Here is a 19,662-nt window from a genome sequence, read left to right on the forward strand (position 1 = left end):
ATTTGTTTGGTTTGTTTGTGTTGAGCAGAGGCCGGCAACAGCAAGACAAGTGCTGATCTTACATCGACGTCTCACAGTCCTCACACCAGTTCTGATCCAAGCTCTGTCATGGCCGGGGATTGCCATGGGGATCACACTCCTGCTCAGAGTGTGTCCTGAAAGGAGAAAATCCAGTTCCCTTGCTACTCCTAACAGCCTTCCCACTCCCCGTGAAGGGAAGTGAGTCTGACCAAGTGTGTGTGTGGGGAGGTATTGAGGGAGCAAAACAGGGAGGGATAAAGGTGTTATCTGCTGTTGATTTAATCTGTGCACATATATAAAAAGATGAAAGGGCCTTAATGAGGACAGAGGCAGACGACTCAGTATTGAGGCCAGGCACCTGGGGGCTGGAGGGACTTCCCCATGAGCTTCAGGGTCCGCAGCCCAGAGCGCCTGCACAGTGATGGGTTTTACAAAGACACAGGGAGCTGCCTGGGCCTGAGCAGATGCTGGTCCTCTCCTACCTCCATCTCTGCGTCAGTTCCGTCACTCCCTCACTTCACCTTCTGCCTGCGGACCCCTAGCTCGCAGCGATGTCCTGGGGCCAGGCCCGCATCCCAGAGGAACCAGAACAGCCGATCAGCTGTATCATCGGGTTTTGTCACTGGCTCCGTGGAGCCAATGCCGCGTGCTTGCTCCTCTTTACCGGAAACGCTCAGCATGCTTCCCCTTGCTGACGGGACGCTGGCATTCTCATCGTAACGCTACCCTCTGTGCGATCATGCCCACTGTGTGCATTATAAGACCCCATCAATCCACTTGCTTTCCCAGGTCACAACTAGGTCTCATCTGGGGAATGAGTGCTCTCAGGACCTGTGCTAGCTTCATGGGAATAATGGCCGGCATTCTCACAGTAAACACTCAAGGACTTGCCATTCCACGCTGATCTCACTTCCTAGCAAATGGTCCTCTTCACAGCTCTACTGTTACCTTCAAAATCTTTCAACATTCCATATCCGCTTCTTTTACATTTCAGCTAGAATATCTTTCACCTTTCAAAGTAATGTGTGCTTAAGGAAAAGCTGATAAAGCCAGGTCTTGAGAATAAAATAATGTTATTGTCCTGAAAACATCATTGGAATTAAACACATGAGATAATTACAAAACCACAAGACGGCTCTTCCCGTGCGATGCATGAATTGGCTCTGAATTTGATTACCGAGCTCCAGTGAAGTGGCTGAATCTGGAGTGGGAACAGCGGATGGTGAAGGCAGGTCCTCAGAGAGAACAGTCCACGTGGTTTCAGGGAATAGTTTTTGTCAGAAAGCAATTTGCACGAGACAAAATGAATGTTCACGTGTGTTTGTTCTCATGCAAGTTTTGCTCTGTGTACATACAGACACGTGTCACAGGGGTGGTGGATAGGGATGGAAAGGTGAAGGAATTTGTTAGGGGTTTGAGGCACAAGTTCCCAGGATGGCAGGGAGGGAAAGTGCTGGGAAACAAGGAAACATACAATTAAGTTGAATCATTTTCATCTTCCCCTGCCTGTCAGCCCTTGGCAGCCCGATTCACACCCACAATCTCACTTCATTAAAACGTCCTTCTTCATGCACTTTTCAGGAACTGAGCCATGATTCTGAGTCCTCCTTCTTAGATATGCAAATGAAAAGGCACACAGAAAGGGTGTTTGGCTTGGTTTCCTAAGAACAAAGGCACAGCTTTCACAGTCACAATACCCGGGGAATGTTTGGGTGCCAGCCCACCTTCTCTTTCCAAAAGCTTCGGGAACACAATGTCTATTTCAGGGCTGAGAAAGTCAGTGCATCACCAAGACACGGCTTGTGGAGGGGAGAGGAGGGAACCGGCAGATAAACAAGGGCGCGAGGAGCAGGAAGCTGGTTGCTTGGGAAATGTCTTATTTTAGCAAAGTGGGAGGACTGGATGAAAACAGAGAGAAAGAGGGGCAGTGAGAAGTAGGAAGAGACAGAAGAGCGAAGTTGTTGATGCCCTGGCATGTTTCCAAAGCAGGGAAAACGGGCCAAGGAAGTTTCCAATATCCCACGTGCCAGTGAGGGGGAAGTGGGTGGGAAGGGAAGGTCAGAAGGGAAGGCGATGACACAGGTTGGGTTGGGAGGCCCATTTCCAGATTTGAGTGGGAAGTTGGGCTGTCTGGTGGGAAGGTGCTGATGGCAAGAGAAAATATTTAATTCATGACATTCATTTAGTTCACATAATGACATCATATTCCAGAGGATGCACTAGGGACACACAACCCAGGGTCCCGCATCTGAAAGACTCACTGTGGATACAAGGTCAAAAGAGAAGGGGTCGACTGAGCCACGTGTCCCATCCTTCACCTTCCTAGTGACCGTTCATACCAGGGCAGGCGAGTGTTGCTTATGTGTCTCCCCAGGACTGATTGCACCATTGTCCATGGGCTGCACCGCCTAGGACGTGCCAGTGTCTGGCTGTACCGATTTTCACTCAGTATGTCTCTCCTAGTCAGCACATTCTCTGGGACAGTCTAGTGGCTCACTGAAGAGGTGCTAAAATGAATTAAGTTATCTCTGATGTGATATTGTGATATAATACTGTACTTTGGTCATCCTTCCTGGCTCCTGAAATAGCTCCTGAGTGGTGGTAACCTGGAAGCCGCCTCTTGTTATCCACAGAGCAAGCCTCTCTCAACCAACCCCTGATTAGAGGTGACCAGAGGGTTGGAATTCTCAGCCCCACCCCCATCCAAAGAAAGGAAAGGGGCTGGGGTTGAGTTACCCATGCCTAGGTGATCAAGCCTCCATTACAACACTAACCAGAGGGGCTGGAGGGCTTCCCACCCGGAGCACTCGGAGGTGCTGGAGGAGTGGCTGCCTGGACACGACAGGGAACCTCAGGCCCTCCCCCCCCACACTTCCTCCTTCTGGAGAAGGTTCTTCCACTCTCCCCTCATGTTTCCCAAAAGAATGAGTTGTCAGGTCAACAGGGACGCAAGAGTGGGCTTTGGAGACAGACAGAAATGGGCTTGCAGCCTGGCTCTGAGGTTCACAAGCTAAGTGATACGGGGAGAATAGCTCCCCCTCACTGTGCCTCAATTTTTTCATCTGTATAATGGGGTAGGAGAGTCTTCCTAAATGACAGAGTGTTGTAAGACTGGCGGAGTTAAGGTGAGAAAAGTGCTTAGAACAATGGCTAGCACGGAGCAAGCCCTCAGACTCATCTTTGGCTAAGGAATTCCTCAGTGACAGAAACAGTCCAAAACCATCAGGGCACTCAGCCACAAAGCTTACTTCTCGTTCTTGCTCATGTCACTGTGGACTGTCTTGGTCTCGACTCCACATCCTCTCCGTCCTGGAGCACGCGACGGAAGCTGGCCTCTACTTGGGTTTGCATCCCCATTGCAGAGGGTGAGAGCGACAGTGGAACCACACGATGGCCATGCACTTTGTTTTGGCTCCATGAGCAAAACACGAGCGCACAGGTCACATCCCACTTCCAGGAAGACATGTGAAGAGCCATCGCTTTGGATGGCTACAGCCCTTCCACGGAAACCACAAACAGCTCAAACACAGATAACCACACACAGTCAATGAGGAAGCGGATTTAACTTGACACACCGTTGGATCTGGAACAGGTAGGAGGGAGATAATATAAGAAAATGTCCTTGGACATATATGATTTCTTTTGATTTGTGTTCTTTGTTTTTTCCTAATTATATTTAAAGGCAAGTGGTGCGCAAGGAGAGTATTACATCTTAACCACCCAAGACTCCATGGCAGCCTCTGAGAGGACTCACCTTCAGGGGCATGAGCGGCCTTCTCCAGGGCCTCTTCTCCGTCACCCCTCAGGCTCACGCCAGGACCCCCTCCCCAGCCTCCTCTGGAGTGCCCCCTGGTGCCCCCAGCCCGGGATGGGGTACCGGACCCCCTTCCTGCTCCTGCAGCAGCCCCTTGTCCTTCCCCAGAGCACGTGTCAGACAACCACTTTCTAAACCATTTTTTTCCAACCAGATTACCCATCCTCCGCATGGTGACGCAGTGGCAAAAATTACATCTTTGGGCCAACAAGGACCTTAGCCATTGCGATGGCTCCTGGCCCTCCAAAGGGCCACAGTCGTAAGCATGGTGGGCAGTCAGGACGCACACACAGACAGGCTCCTCAGGAAAGTGGCTCTCAGTTCTCTTACGACAGGAATGTCCGATACTCTTCCTCGCACAGGGCATGCGCTTGGGGTACAATCAGTTTGAATACACGAACGGATTAACGGATTGAAGCCAGGGTGGCGATGTTTGGTAAAGTAAAACTTCAGACGGATGACTGACTGAACAAGACCCAAACGGGACCCTGTCCTAGTAACAGCCCCTATGACCCCGAGGACTCCGAGCGTTTCAGACCAGGCGCCAGGCTGTGGATTCGAGTGTGAGAGGAGTGATGGCGAGACATGGGGAGGAGCAAAGGACCAGGCCACCGTGGATACAGGCTGGGGTGACTTTCTCCTCTCAGTCCCTTGAGAAGAGAAAGCGGCTGGATTGTCATTAGTTCCTATCATCTCTCTCCCTCTTGACCTTTCTACGCCGATGGTCGCCCTGCCAACTGCCTTGAAGTGGCGGCAGAAGGACGCGGGACTCTGGAGGTTGGTGAAAAACTCTGATACATGTAAAATCAATTTTTGTTGCCATAATTTGAAAGGGCAGTTCATCTTTTGTAATTAAAAGCAGTCATGAGGTTTGAAGCGCTGAGCGTTCTCGCCTGGGGGAAGGTATTAAACTTTAATCCTCAATAAAGTCCCTTTTCCGAAATGGTTGAAAATTTCCCGATGATAATGTCACTGGAGGGAAGATGCCGTTGCAGAAGGTGGGGGTTGAGCACGATGGCGACACAGAGAGGAGGGGTGAGGAAACCCGATTCCTTCCAGCGGCAGAGCTGTGAGGACCTGTGGACCTGTGGTGACTCCAGGCGGGTGGGACTTGGTGGAAGTGACTGCCACGCTGTGCGGATGATGATGATGATGATGATGACAACGACGATGGTCCGTGTCAGGTATATTCTTTATCTCCCCCATATCTGATTCATATTTTCATGCCCCGAGTCACTCACCACTGTCAACTGTTGAGCCAAAGGTAGAACTGATCTTTCTCGGTGCCCTTTCAGCGTCTGGATTACCCCCAAAAAAACAGGTACACCACGTGCACACGGGGCTGCTGAAGTCCCCACATTATCTTCCTCTTGGTCCTGGACTTCCCACCCTGACAGCAAAACCTTTGGAACTTCTGTATCTGCTTTGTCACTCATTTTTCCGTCTCCCTCTCCTCTCACTTCTCACCTCCGCACACTTCCTCGGCTTTTCCTGCTGATTTTTCTCCGCAGTGCTGACTTCTGTGCACTCCCTGGCGTGGCTCCCATGGATTGTTTGGAGTAAACTGCAGGCCAATTCAGCTCTCTCAGGCCTCAGGATTTGACATGACAAGGAGGCGTATGGCACCATCGCCGGTGTTTTGAGATGCCTGTTCGGTTGATCGATTGTTTAAAAGGCTCTAAACACAGCGCTCGCTCCCCTTTCCCGGCTGATGCAGCCAGAGACGTTGTGCCTCGCGGCGCCTTCTGCTGGGACACCCTTCTGGCTTCTCTGCCTTCTCCAAACGTCAGTCTTTCCAAGCTTTAGGGCCAGTGCCCTCCAGCTGCCCTAGGCGTTCCCCTTGCCACCCCTGTGCCCTGTGACAGCCGTAGGCACAGTGCAAGCTGTGCTAGATGTGGAATCGTGTATAGAAAAAACCAAGTGGTTTCATCTTGTTCGCCTAAATAACACCTAAAATGGTGCCGGATGCACAGCCCACACATCTTTCGGAATAAATGAAGAATAAGTGAATGAACTAAAATGCTTGTCTCTGAATGTGGCTCTCCATGACAATTAGCCTCTGCATTTGGAAATGTGATATTCTCTCCTGAATAAACGAAACGGAAAAAATATGCCCATATACCATACCGAGTGTATCCTTATACATTAGACATTAATGGGCAAAGTGCCTCTAATCTTAAAATGATGCTTTAAAAAGTGCAAGATGATGTACTTAAGTGTTGCTGCATAAAAACTCCCACCGTAGCCACCGTCTGCACTGCAACCGACTGAGCAGACGAAGCCCGACGTTAACAGGAACTCGAACAAGGCGCTACCAGGGAGATCTCTAACAAGACCCAGGCACTTCCGCTCCTACAACACCAGCCGCCGAGCACGGGTCCTAGGAAGATAAGAGGCCAGAAACCTCTCTAATTCTGCGGAGTCGCATGGGCTGAAGATACATCTGGAGAATAAAGAACAAGGGAAGCAAAGGGAACATCCCATTCTGTGAGGGACAGTGAGCGCGGGACCAGTGCCTAGTAGACTCCTGCCTGCCAGTCACCGTGAGGCACAGCCGCCTCGTCAGAAACGCTGGGATGCTGCTGTTGTCCCACAGGTAAACCGCCATCGAGGTGGCATCAACCTGCTGCTCAGACACGGGCGCGTGGGGAGTCTAGTCTCTACAGAGCGTCCGCGTGTCATGCTCACCTTACGAGTGAGAAAGAAGAGGCCCCGAAAGGCCAGCTTCCATGCTTAGGATCTCACAGCCTGCGACGGGGCAATACAAGGCAGGCAGGATTTGGCCATGGTTGGCCCGTTTCCTTGATGGGAGGGAACTACAGGATGTGTTTTGGGCTCGATGTCTGCACCAGCCCCATGAACAACGCTGGCTGCTGCCCTCCTCCCTCATCTGGTGCAGGGCGGGCACGGAGCACGTGTGTGTCAATCTAAGCGATCGTTCAGCCAGTGATGGCTGTGAAGTGTTTTAGTCCTAATGAGACAACACAGCTGGATCATCTCATAGTTCCTCATGCCAGGACTTGTGAAGCAGGGACTTTAGTCATTTTTATGCGTCTAGAAAAGAGTGTATGGGAGTTTAAGTGATTTGGCCAGAAACAAATCTACTAGATGGTGGACCTTGACCAAGTTCTCCCCCATCCCCTTCCCCTTTCTTAAAGGGCTTCAAAGTATAGGAATAATGCCAGACATACTGGGAAAAAGGGATTCTTTTAAATCTATAACAAACTGTAATATACCAAACAGGAAGTTTAAATTAACTGAGTTATAATAAAAAGGAGAAGCAGAAAGGGTCCCTTTGAAGGTGATAAACACACCCCTCCTCAGGCTGGGAAGCATTAATTACAGAGAAACACAGACTTCATCTCTCGGAGGAGCACCTATGGTCCATACATAGCTGATGAGGGGAAAGGTCTTCCTTACAGAAGAAGGACAGACAATATATACAGAAAGAACGATATCATCATAAAATGACAATTTTACAACACCTGGTGCAACCTTTCAGGCAAAGACAATCAGTGGATGATTAAGATCCTTATATGAGAGGCACCCCGGGCAAGCACGCCCTCCGGATTGCTCACTAATAACAAAGAGGAACTCGTGTCTTCACAAGACACCTTCTTGGTCATCAGCCCTGACCCCCGTGGTTAGGACCACCTGGCACTATGCTCTCCTGGGTGATGTATGGTGAAATAAACAGTATCACCTGGGAGGATCCCCCCCCCCAAGTTTTTATCCTAACTGTAACCAGATTATTCCTAACTTCTATTTTATGGGAAATGAACAGGACAGAGAACCAAGTTAAGAAGCACCACGGACAAACCACCAGATAAATCCAGCCAGTAGGACAGTCCACAAAGCAACTTAGTGATTACCCAAAAAAAGTCAAAGCTGGAAACAAATGGAGACCTTTAATAGTGTAAATGGAGAATGTCACATTATAAAAACTTTTTTCCCACTTGTCATTGGTAAAAACATACACTTACATCTACATGTTTTTAGCATGTTTTAATGATTATATAAATATGTAAGGAAGGTTTACTTTTTAATGGCTGTGACTCATGAGGAGCGTTTCACTAGGACTCCGGGCTGGGACGCCCCATCTCCCCTCCGCTGCCGGGCACTGATGGAAACTGCAGTCCTGAGTTTGCTCGGAGAGTGCTCTGTCAAGACTTCCTTCTATTCTGGGTTTGAGACATAGCCTTCCAGACCTTTAATTATATGTTCGGCAAAAATTTTGAAGTATTTATTGTATAAATGTATGTTGTGTGTGTGTCTCTCTCTCGTTCTATGTCATATTGCAGGTATTGTTCCACTTGTATTAATCACTCAACCACACATCTGGATGCTGTTCTGCACCAGTACCTATAGCTGTCTCACTGTATCATAAAGGATGCGTCCACATATTAACTTAGTCATCCGTCTATTGTAAGACATTCAGATGAGCCCATGGAGCTCAGTATTATATACAGCGCCTTAATGAGCAGACTTGTAGATCTCATTTTTTTTCCTAGGGTAGCCAGCAGAAATGAATATTTTAGCACATACAGTCTGTGAATTTCACACTGTAATGTAATTTTCAAAGCGACTTCCAATATGGCTCTATAAATCTACACGTCATTGGTCGCCAGACCCCGTGTCTGGGGACAAATGAAGAAACGACCCAGAGTCTCACATTTCCTCTCCTCACCCCCACGATTACCACTACATGAACTTGGAGTCCTACTGAAGATATAGTTTCATGCATGTTTTTCCATTCAAAATCAGGAGACCACGTAGTTTCATGTCATTCACTATTTTTTTTTCTCATGGGTTCAACAAACCTACAAAATACATTAGTGATAGCCCTTGATACATGACACTTCATTGGTCCATTCAAGGCCTTGTTTTCTTTATTCTGTTAATAATAAGCACCATTAAGAGTTTTATACCCAACTTAATGCGCCACATAAAAAGTAAAGTCCCCTGTGAGGTCCTCTTCCATCCTCTGGGCCTGCTGCCCCTCCCAGTGTTCACTATTCCCTTGCTTTGTAAATAAGTTTTTTATATCTCCATGTATTCAAAAAAGTATATCTGGTTGTTTTTATAACATTTAAAAATATTTTATGCTGTCTGTAATCTTTCGGGACCTACTTTTTTACTGAAAATTATGCAGCCAAGTTGCATCTGTACTATTGAATGTGGCTGCAGTTTGTCCGTTTCAGGAGCTTTAACACAATAATGAGTGTACACTACACCGTTTATCCACTCTCCCTTCAATGAGGATTTGAGATACTTCCAGGGTTTCTGTATTGTTTGAGACATTCTACTGATGCACAACCGCCTTAACCACTGGGATGTTTACTTCTCAAGTTCTGCTCCTTGAATGGCCGAGGAATGATGTCTCGTGATCTTCAATTGTCTTTCCCTGGACACTAGTTGAGGGGAAGCTATCCGTGTATGTTTACAGGTGCCTCTACATTAACCACATACTGACTGTTTTTCTCAGAATCAGTGCCACAGGGCTGTATTCAAACCGAAATCATTCAGATCTTAGACCCAAGCCTTTCCCTGCAGTGCGCTGCGCTGATGGCAACTCTGGCCACAGGCACCGTCAGTACTGACCCAGCTGTCAGCCCTGAGAGCTCTCTGAACCTCTTGTAAAGTTTATAATGTAGATGTTTGGAGCGCATATCACTGACGGGAGGTCTGCACTGCCGTAATGAGATATTTATAAATAGTCCTCCAAGCTAGATTCTTTGGAAAGGGAAAAAGAATCTTTGAATAATTTTACAGGAAAAAGTGGGGGGAAAGTCAAACTTCCTTCTGCATAATCATAACCTTGCAGAGTTGGAAGAAGCTAGAAATATATGTAGCCTCTCCCAGCTCCCTGCTCTGCTACTTAAAGGTCAACACAAGAAAAATGGGGCTGCCCTAACCGGTTTGGCTCAGTGGATAGAGCGTCGGCCTGCGGACTGAAGGGTCCCAGGTTCGATTCCGGTCAAGGGCATGTACCTTGGTTGCGGGCACGTCCCCAGTAGGGGTCATGCAGGAGGCAGCTGATCGATGTTTCTAACTCTCTATCCCTCTCCCCTCCTCTCTGTAAAAAATCAATAAAAATATATTTTAAAAAAAGAAAAAGAAAAGAAAAATGGGACCACACTGTGCAGTGGCCTTCTCGGGGTCACACTTTGCTGGCGGGAGCACTGTGGCCCAATCCATTGCTGTGTGACAACCCCCCGCACTCAGCTTATTTACTTATAACTCTGTAGGTTGTCAACACAGGCTGGGAGGAGGAGGGTCTTTCTCCTGCTGGGATCACTTGGTCTCAGGCAGCAAAGGGGTAGGGTGGTCGACGGCTCCAGCTGGTATGGCTTGTCTCTGTTCTGTGACCCTGTCTCTCGTTAGACCAGCCTGCGCTGCTCCTCTTGGTGGCAAAAGAGTTCCTCGCAACAGAGAGGACAATCCCCAGGCCAGGAGCACGTTTCAAACCTCTTGCTTTTTCACCTGTGATGTGCTACTGGGCACGTCACCTCGCGTGATCAAGGCCAGATTTAATGGACAGAGAGAGAGGCTTTAACTCTTAGTGAAAGAAGCAGAAAAAGCAAGTTTTCCCCACAGGGCACTACTTTTTAAAATTAACTGACTTTGTTTCTCAGAGCAGTTTAGATTCATAGAAAAAGTGAGCAGAAATGTCCCATCTACTCGCTCGCCCCCAACCTGAGCTCACAATTCCCTACTGTTAACCTTTCGTGTTTGAGGTGCATTTGTGACAGCGGATGCCGCAGCTGCTGGTGCTGTGTGAGCCTCCTGCTCAGCAGGCAGGTGCCCCTCGCTTCCTCCTTTCAGGTCATAGAACAGACTGCCCTCCCAGCACCTTCCTCTGCCCCCCCCCACTCCCCCCCCCCCAGCCATCAGATAGAAAGGCTCCCGCTCCAGCTAATGCCATCCTCGCCTCAGTCTCCACTCCTCACCTCCCCGCCTTTTTCATCACCTGTGAATCCCACCCCCTGTACAAAACTCTGTATACTATTTACGGCTAATATCTTACTTCCTTTGGTTGCACTTTCATACAGCAAGTTTCCCAACATTCCATGGCTTTTTAGAGGCAAAGATACAAAATAGGCCCAGGTTGAACTCCCAAGCCTCCCCTTCCACGCTGTCTCTCATGTGGAGTATTTATGTGTAACACAGAGTAAAATTTCTGATAAATAAGTGGCATCCACAGGAAGATTAGAACAGATCCCGCCTCTATAAACCGAGGGGTGCCTGCTCTAATGAAATATAAAATGTCACTGAAATGGAAACAAATACCGCCTTGACTCAGCAGCGTAAAGGCAATTCAAAGAAAGCCCAAGAGAGGAAGCATCTACAGATGACCGGAAGGAAGGTTTGTAAGAAGGCACACACACACACAGCTCCTAGGCAACCTTAAATGTTGACTCAAATTATGAATACTTAGATAATGAGCATCCCTGCGTTAATAATACAATTTAGCAATATGTTAACAAAAATAACAAAAGGCCAAGCTTCAACAAAAAGATTTTAATGCCAAAAATGTGAGCAAGATTCCAAATGAGAAACTATATCCGTGTATTTCACCTCTTGAAATGTTATGAGAGGAAAACAAAGTATGCTCGTCTAACTAGACAGCTAAAAGGCACACCGAGTAAATGAAGAAATCTAGCCGGTTCAAGGATGACAGGAATCAATACTGTAAAGACCTTGTTCCTCCCCAAATTGATCCATACATCCAAAGCAATCCCAACCCAATCCCAATGGGAGTCTTCATGGAGTTTGACAAAGTGTTTTTAAAATTCACATGGAAGAGACAATGTATAAGAATAGAAGAGGCTAATATTTCAACAAAATACAAGATTAGTTTAATTAGAAATTTAAAAAAATTAAGTTTAAGTAACTATAGGAAAGTGATATTAATGTAAGGAACATACAAACTGATTGTTAGAATAGAAAAGAGAACCATAAATCAATCCTCATGCTTTTGTAGTCAGCTCATTGTTGACATCTGAGAGGGAGATACCTGTCACACAACCCTAAGAGGTGCAGTCCCTACTGACCTCTGTGGGAATGGTGCCCCCTAGCGAGGCGGACCATGTATTAGCTACAAGGCAGGCCAGGGAGGCCCTGCCTTTCAGATCCTTAGGAACGGAGTCAGTGAACCAGGGGGTCATTTGGGATCATGTAGTCACATATTTGGAGAACAAATGACATTGACCAACATTTCATATATTTACACAAATGAATAAGTCATTAAAAGAACACAACCTTTCTAAAGAACTTCAGAAGTGTTTAAAGACATTATATGAGAATACATTTATGATGTTAGTGTAAGGGAGCTTTGTTTTAAAAGACACAAAAAGCAAAACTGATACAGAAAAAGATTGAAAAATTCGATGGACTCAACCTTAATTTTATTTAGAAGGTTGTTATTGAAGTTGCAAATATTGGGGGTATTTCTTGAGATTTTCCTCTTGTGGATTTCTAAGTTAATTCAGCTGTGGTCAGAGAATGGGCTTCATTCGTTGCCTTTCTGTAAATTCATTAAGACTCGTTTCATGACGGAGACTACGGGTTTTCCTGCTAAATGTCTGTGTACACTTGGAAAGCACGGGCCTTCTGTCGTGGAGCGTGGGCCCTGCGAGTCTCATTAGACCTGACTGAGTGGTGGTGTGGCTCACGCCCTCTGCTCATCAGTGAGCTTCTACTCCTTGATGAGGCACGTGCAGCCCTGCCTCTCAGATGCCAGGCCTGCTGGCTGCGAGGGGACGGCCAGTCTCCCTAACCCAGAGACGCAGAAGGGATACAGGCTTCCAACCCCACCCCCACTGCCAGTGGCACCTCAGAAAGCAGACAGGTCGAGCTCCCTGCAATCTTCAACTTTCCCCCCAGGCCCTGGCTGTTTGGTAACAGGCTTCTTATTCTTTTCCGACCTTCATTTCCCCAGCTCCCCCCACAATTGTGTGGCACTTAATTTCAATACTAAGTGACTTAAAATATTCAGCTGCTTACATCTCTGGGTGCATTCTATACAATTATCAGTCCTAAGAGTGTGTCCCGGGAAACATGAATGTAAAGATGAGAATCCGGAATTGGTTCTCTGATGCAATCATATTTTAAGCTTCTAATGTTGGTGTTGCCAGTTACAAAAGGGACACTGACAGTTCACATTTTCTGTGACAGGACTGCTACATACATCATCGCCTCTGAGACTACCAGTACCCACCGAGGCAAGCTGTTGGTTGACCAAGGATTTTCTACCATAGGATGCATTCAGCAGAGTAAATAGTAGCATGTTCTTACGGGTTGCTTTCTGTCTGCTGAAGAACTTGGGATGTGAAAATGTTCAGCTGAGATATTTAAATCCCAGCTTCATCATCTAGTTAAGGAATCAAAAAGTTCCTTGGACTGCCCTGAAGAAAAAATACAATTGGAAAATTGTATTACATGGAGATGTAGGGGAAAATCTATCCATATATATAAAACCCTGATATACGAATAGACCGAACCACAGAATCACTGAACCGGTTGCTATGACGTGCGCTGACCACCAGGGGGCGAGCGTAAAACATGGCAGATGTCGGCAGCAGGTGGCAGAGTGCGGGACGTGGCAGGTATGGGCCATGGTGGGATGGTGAAGTAGGTGAATGGGGGCACCAGAACAAGGCAGGGTGCCGGTTGCTGTCATCGGGGCAAGCCTCTGATGTTTACTGAAAATTCTTTGCTCCTGGACACCATGGTCCCACCTGGCACTCGCACCTGCTGCTGGCACTGGCCCCAATCACTCAGCGCCGTCAGCAGGTGCCAGCAGTGGCTGCTGGCCCTGATCACCCCTTGGGCTTTTCCACCTCCCCCTGCTCCTGAGGGATGATCAGGGACAGCAGTCACCTCTTGCACCTACTGCCAGCGCTGGCCCTGATCGCTCAGCACCATCAGTGGCTGCCAGCCTGGCCTCCATCGCCCCTGAGGGCTTCTCCACCTCCCCCTGCTCCTGAGGGGCAATCTGGGCAGCAGCCACTACTCGTCCCTGCTGACAGTGTCGGCCCCAATTGATCCACGCCATCAGCAGGTGCGAGCGGTGCTGGTGCCATTAGTGGGTAGGGGTGGCGGGATGGGGCTGCTGGCAGAGAGGGGACTGGTGGCCGGGGTGGGAGGGGCCGGGCAGGGCTGAGAATGGACTGAGACCCATTCCTGTGCCCACCACAGCCTCATGGCCCCTAGTAGTTACATTTTTTAAAATATAAACAAAATGTAAAGATATGTGCCTGTGAAAGCTCACCAGACAGTGATCTCAGAAGAGAAGAATTTGAACAAATTGATCCACCCTATATCATCCTTACAGAATGGGCTTATGAACAACATGGAAATGGCAACAGAAGTGGAAGATACACATGAGCGAAGCATCATAGCTCCCGCTCACCTGGGCTGATGTGGCTACAGCCCCAGCTGCATGGCCAACCTGCTAACATCACACACCACATCATTCCCCAGAGGGACCAGGCATCCACCTACGCGAGGCTGGTTATGCTTGACGATCTCTACCCAGGATGGGGCAATAGTTTCATCTACCATTTCCTATGCCCGAAGTGCTGTGTCAAAACCACCACTGTGGACTCAGAAGATACCCTCTTTGTTACCATGGAATTCCACTGGAACATCATGGCCAAGGAACTCATTTTACAGAATATGAAGTGAAACGGTGCCTTTTTGCTCAGGTAATTCACTTTGTCTTTCGGGGTTCCCCATCACCTGAAAGCAGAGAGGCGGGGAGATACATCGAATGGCCTTCCTGGAGGGTCAGTCACCGTGCCAGCACTGTGCCGATGGCTTACAGCGTGGTGCGGTGTTTTCTAAGATGAATCAACTAGCATAACAATTGGTACTATGTCTATCCGAGCAGGGACCGATAGGTCTAAAATCAAGGAGAGACAATGGGGGTGACTCATCTCATTATTAACTCTATGACCCACTAGTAAAATCTTTCCTTCTTATCCCAACTTTGGGCTCTGCCGGGTTAAAAATTTTTGTGCCTAAAAAAGTAATGTTCTCATCAGGGAACACAGCAATAGTATATTAAACTGGAAAGTTGGGGTGTAATTTGACCACTTTCTGCTCCTCAGGCCAGTGAACCAAGCAGAAAAAACAAATTATTTTCCTGGATGAAGTGATTGATCTTGATTATCAAGGAAGTATTGAGTTGCTATACATCCGTGGTTTTCAACCTTTTACAACTCATGGCACACATAAACTAATAACTAAAATTCTGTGGCACACCAACAAATATAACACATTTTTCACTGATCTGACAAAAAATAGGTATAATTTTGATTAATTTACTACAAAAAAATAATAGTAATTACCTATCCTTTTTGCTCCAAAGTGACTTTTTAAAAAATCAGGTGCCTATACTTGCATATAAGGATTTCTGGTACCAAGCATTAACCAATTAAACACAACCTTATTGTGCCATGTGACCAATTAGATGCAAGTCTATTATATGACCTATATATTTATGGTTCAATGCAGAGCATTCACACTGTTGTGCTGGCTGTTGTCATTTTTTATTTGACAATCTCAGGGGAAGAGGTCAGCGCTCCCGACTAGGCAGGTACTGCATGTTTTAAGAATTCTTGCAGCGCACAGGTTGAAAAGTGATGCTGTACACAATGCAGATTGGAGAGAGTATGTCTCAACTGCAGGGAACCTACCTGGATGCCTCTTAGTACTTCCAAGTCCTGTCATAATCATGTTAACAGAACCCCACACAACCCAATACACGTGCGGCTGCCAATGGCCCAGACCCTTCAGGAACGAACATTTGGAACCACTAGTTAAGGAACCACCAACAGCTAAGGTGTTTCTTTAGGGAACAGTAGAGATGGAAGGGATTTATAACTACCAGTTGCACACACATTTCTAGCAAACACGTGACCAGTGGCAGACATGAGACTATAATAGTTATGAGTATTTCTTCTTAATTTTAACATGGATACATTGTGACTATAGTAACAATATTTCCCCCGTCCCAAATGTTAAATGTAGGTATGTTCACTGTGATTAACCTTATATCCTCGTATTTATGTTTATCTAACAGGTAATGTGGCACATTAGGAAAAGAATGAATATTACCCAAAGATGAATAAAATGACATACGACTCATGACATTCTCTTTCAGGGAGAAGATGAGCACGTTTTTATTTGCAGGAGAGGTTCCTCCATCTTGCTCGATATGAGAACTATGTCACTAGGATCTGTACTGGGGGTCACCTGGGTGAAGAGAGGTGGGTTTGGATGGCAAGCTGACAAGAAGGGCTGTGGTGATGGTGCCCTGTAACTGGCTAAGCTATACCTAACCTTCCCAGGACTCTTTGTCCTGTGCAATCAGCACTGGTGTTGGCCACAAGAAAACAGGGTGGGGTTTGGGTGGCAGAAGTGGAGCCCAGGCTGTAACGTCTGAAGGTGGTGCTCACAATCGCCCTTCAGAACCAAGATGCCTTTCTGCACTTGGAAGGATAAACAGACTGTCGTCTGTCCGCACCGGGGACAGTCTCCACCAGCAATACCATGGCCTCTGCAGCCGCGGAAGGACATGGAGACCTAGCGCATGCCGCCAGGCTACAGGCTCTGGAAAAGGTGAGACAATGAGAAGATCAGGGGTGGCCAGAATCAGGGGGCGGGAGGGGGAGATGAGGAAGCAGAGCACGGGATTCTCAGGGCGCGGAGACTGCTCTGCATGATGCTGAACAGTGAGCACAGTACACTGTGCATCTGTCAAAACCCACCGGTCTACAGCACAAGGAGCGGGGCCTGATGTAAACATGGACTTTAATTGATAATAATGATTAATATTGGTCCACCCATTGCAGCAAATGTTCCATACCGAACAAGATAGTAACAACAGGGAAAACTGTGGGGTGGGAGAAAGGATGTATATGGAAACTCTCCGTATTTTATGTTCAAATTTTCTGTAAACCTAAACGTACTAGAAAAATAAATTCCATTAACTAGGAAAGAAACACACCTGAAGGAAGAGGTTGTTGAGAAAAAGCGAGGGCAGCTGTCCTGGCCGCCCGGGGCCCCGCCCTCAGCTCCCCCTCCCTGTGCCTGCTGGTCAACAGCAACTCAGGCTCACACCCTGATGCTTAGCTGCGATTCACAGAGGAAGGAGCCCTGAGAACCGCACCCACCAGCTGATTTCTCCCTGCCCTTCCTGGCCGCACTCCACAGTGGCAGAGACAGTGCCCGAGACAGTCCCCGTCCTCTCAGGAAGGGTGGCCCAGTCGCCAGGCCAGGACTGGCTGGGACTCACGCTGTGTCTGCTCTCTTGATTGAACCTTAACTAAGCAGGTTTAAATACCCTGTTTTATTTTTTTTTTAATATATATATTTCCTCATCCCCCCATTACACATGTAATAATAAAAAATATATATATTAAAAAAATAAAATATTTATTTATTTATTTCAGAGAGGAAGGGGGGGGGAGGGAGGGAGGGAGGGGAAGAGAAAGAGAGAGAAACATCAATGATGAGAGAGAATCATTGATTGGCTCCTTCCTGCATGGCCCCTACTGGGGATCGAGTTCACAACCCAGGCATGTGCTCTTGACCTGAATCGAACCTGGGACCTTTCAGTCCGCCGGCCGACGCTCTCCACCAAGCCAAACCGGCTAGGGCCCTCTCTGTTTTATTCTAAGGACTCCCCAGGGAAGGCAGTGCCATCCTGTTTATGATCACAGGGGAAGTGAGAAGACCACTGTGAAGGAAAAGAGGACATCCTAGCACTTCACTCCCTGGTCACAGGCTTCGGTGTTTATTTCTCTGTGGGCCGTGAATACAGACTTCATCTAGAATCGTGATGTATATTTAGACCGACTGGCTATTAAGCTTCTTGCAGAAGTGGTCACACACTGCTTCACAGGCCACCTAATTTGTATATCTATTTCCAGGTACATTTGCATAATAAGTAGTAACTTACACCTCTGCCTGATGAATGACTCGGTACTGTATACTTTAAGCAAGTAGACCGCATCTAACTCAACTGCTTTTAATGGCTGTCCTGTTTCTCGGACAGCTGCTCCATGCAACCGAGATAACTCTGAACTGGACCACACGTGTTTATGTGAAAACACAGCACAGGGCATATTGTCTGACAGAATGACGCCTTTGAAAGATGCAAATGTGGAACCTGAAACCTTGAACATCCTGTGGAATGTATCCTAATTAACTAATTCCCTGTGTTTCTTAGTCCTTGTTAGAAATACCATGTTCTGGTGAGCCAGCCTGTTGTGACTGTGTGTGTGTGTGTGTGTGCGCGCATGTGTGTGTCACACTGTAACGTCTCAGCGATGGCACTCCTCCTGTTAGCGGCCCTAGAGCGTCTCTTAGGGGACAGGCAGTCACTGTCAACGAGGAGCTTGTAGTCACTTTGGGAGAAAACTGACAAGAGGATCCTCACCAGGGTGTTTCCACAGTGTTCGTCCTAATGGGGTCCTTAGCACAACAGCCCAAAGCCTCGCTATCTCCCTCGGCTGCCTCTCCACCCTCATCTGCCTACCGCTGCTCTTTACCTCACAGGCCACAGGCACCCCGCACTAGTCTGGTTCTCTAAATCTGCCGGGTTGTGCTGTCTTCTGGGCCTTGGTTTGTGCTGTAATCTACCCCGGAAATGATTTTCCAACCGCTTCTTTGTTCTCTGTTCAGCTCATTTCTATTTATTCCCCCAGACATCACCTGCCTCTGGGAGCTTTTTCATTTAAGTGGACACAAGTGGCTGCTACTGACTCACACCTTGGGGATCACTTTAGCGCTATTTCCACCTTTAACTTTTGCACTGTTAACATTGATCGAGTTTCCATGTAGGTCCACACCATGACGGCCATGCTGCCCCGGATGGACATGTGGCTGCCAGCCCCTGAGGGCAGTTGTTCTGCTCGGTGTACCATTAGGCCCTGCACGCAGTTCTGCTGGGACTCACCTGAGGCTCCCGCTATCGATGCCCCTGATTCATGGAGAGGACTGACCAACCCCTGTCTCCACACCCCTCTAACGTGGGATAGAGACTGTTGACATGGGATAGAGAAATCAGACAATAGCATGAGAAGATAAATGGTCCAACTGAGCATCATATGTATAAGCTAATTCATGGACGTTTTCTCACTCGACTGAAAAAGATGCTACATCCTCATTTTTAGTGCAAATTCAATCAATGTGTATGAGAAACATGACAGAAGATTTATATTAACTGATAAAAATAGCAATGGCAACAACTTCTAACACTTTTTAAGCACTTAAAATAATCGATATCGCTCCAAACGCATGGGATGTATTAACTCTAATAATCATGATCCTCACTAGAAATATGAGAATTAATTACTATAATCACTCCCATTTCGCAGGAAGAGGAAATCAAGGCACAGAGAAGGTCAGCCGTAGAGCGAGGGAGCTGGATACACTACAGATGCATCTCAGGTAAGTGGGCAGCAGCGTGGGAGTCATGCCTCCGTGAGGCCCAAGGTCAGAGCTTTCCATGACTGGCCCCATGATGCAACTGGAGACCTCCCCAGGCACGTCTTACTCAACTTGCAAGTCTTTGTTCAAAGGAGATTTCCAGGAGAGATTCCTCCCCGGCCTTCCCTGCCTTCCACATACTATACTTTGTGATGGAGGCCTGCCTGTTCTGTATCATCACACTTTCCACAGATGCACAAAGATACCTATTGCCACGTTTCTGTCTCTATCCCTGGACCAGATGTTGAGGCTTAGGTGACAGAGTTCACTGTCAAGGTCTCCATCTGCTCCCATGATCCAGCACAGAGTAGGTGCACAGTAAATAA

The 19,662-nt window shown here is 47.5% G+C and overlaps 1 protein-coding gene across 1 annotated transcript in view; it reads left to right on the forward strand.

Moving 5' to 3' along the window:
• Positions 1-19,662, forward strand: part of CCN4 (cellular communication network factor 4) — a 967,918-nt gene that overhangs the window by 938,134 nt on the left and 10,122 nt on the right. The window lies entirely within an intron of this gene.

The sequence above is a fragment of the Myotis daubentonii genome, chromosome 17, assembly GCF_963259705.1.
Source record: "Myotis daubentonii chromosome 17, mMyoDau2.1, whole genome shotgun sequence".
Taxonomy (NCBI): domain Eukaryota; kingdom Metazoa; phylum Chordata; class Mammalia; order Chiroptera; family Vespertilionidae; genus Myotis; species Myotis daubentonii.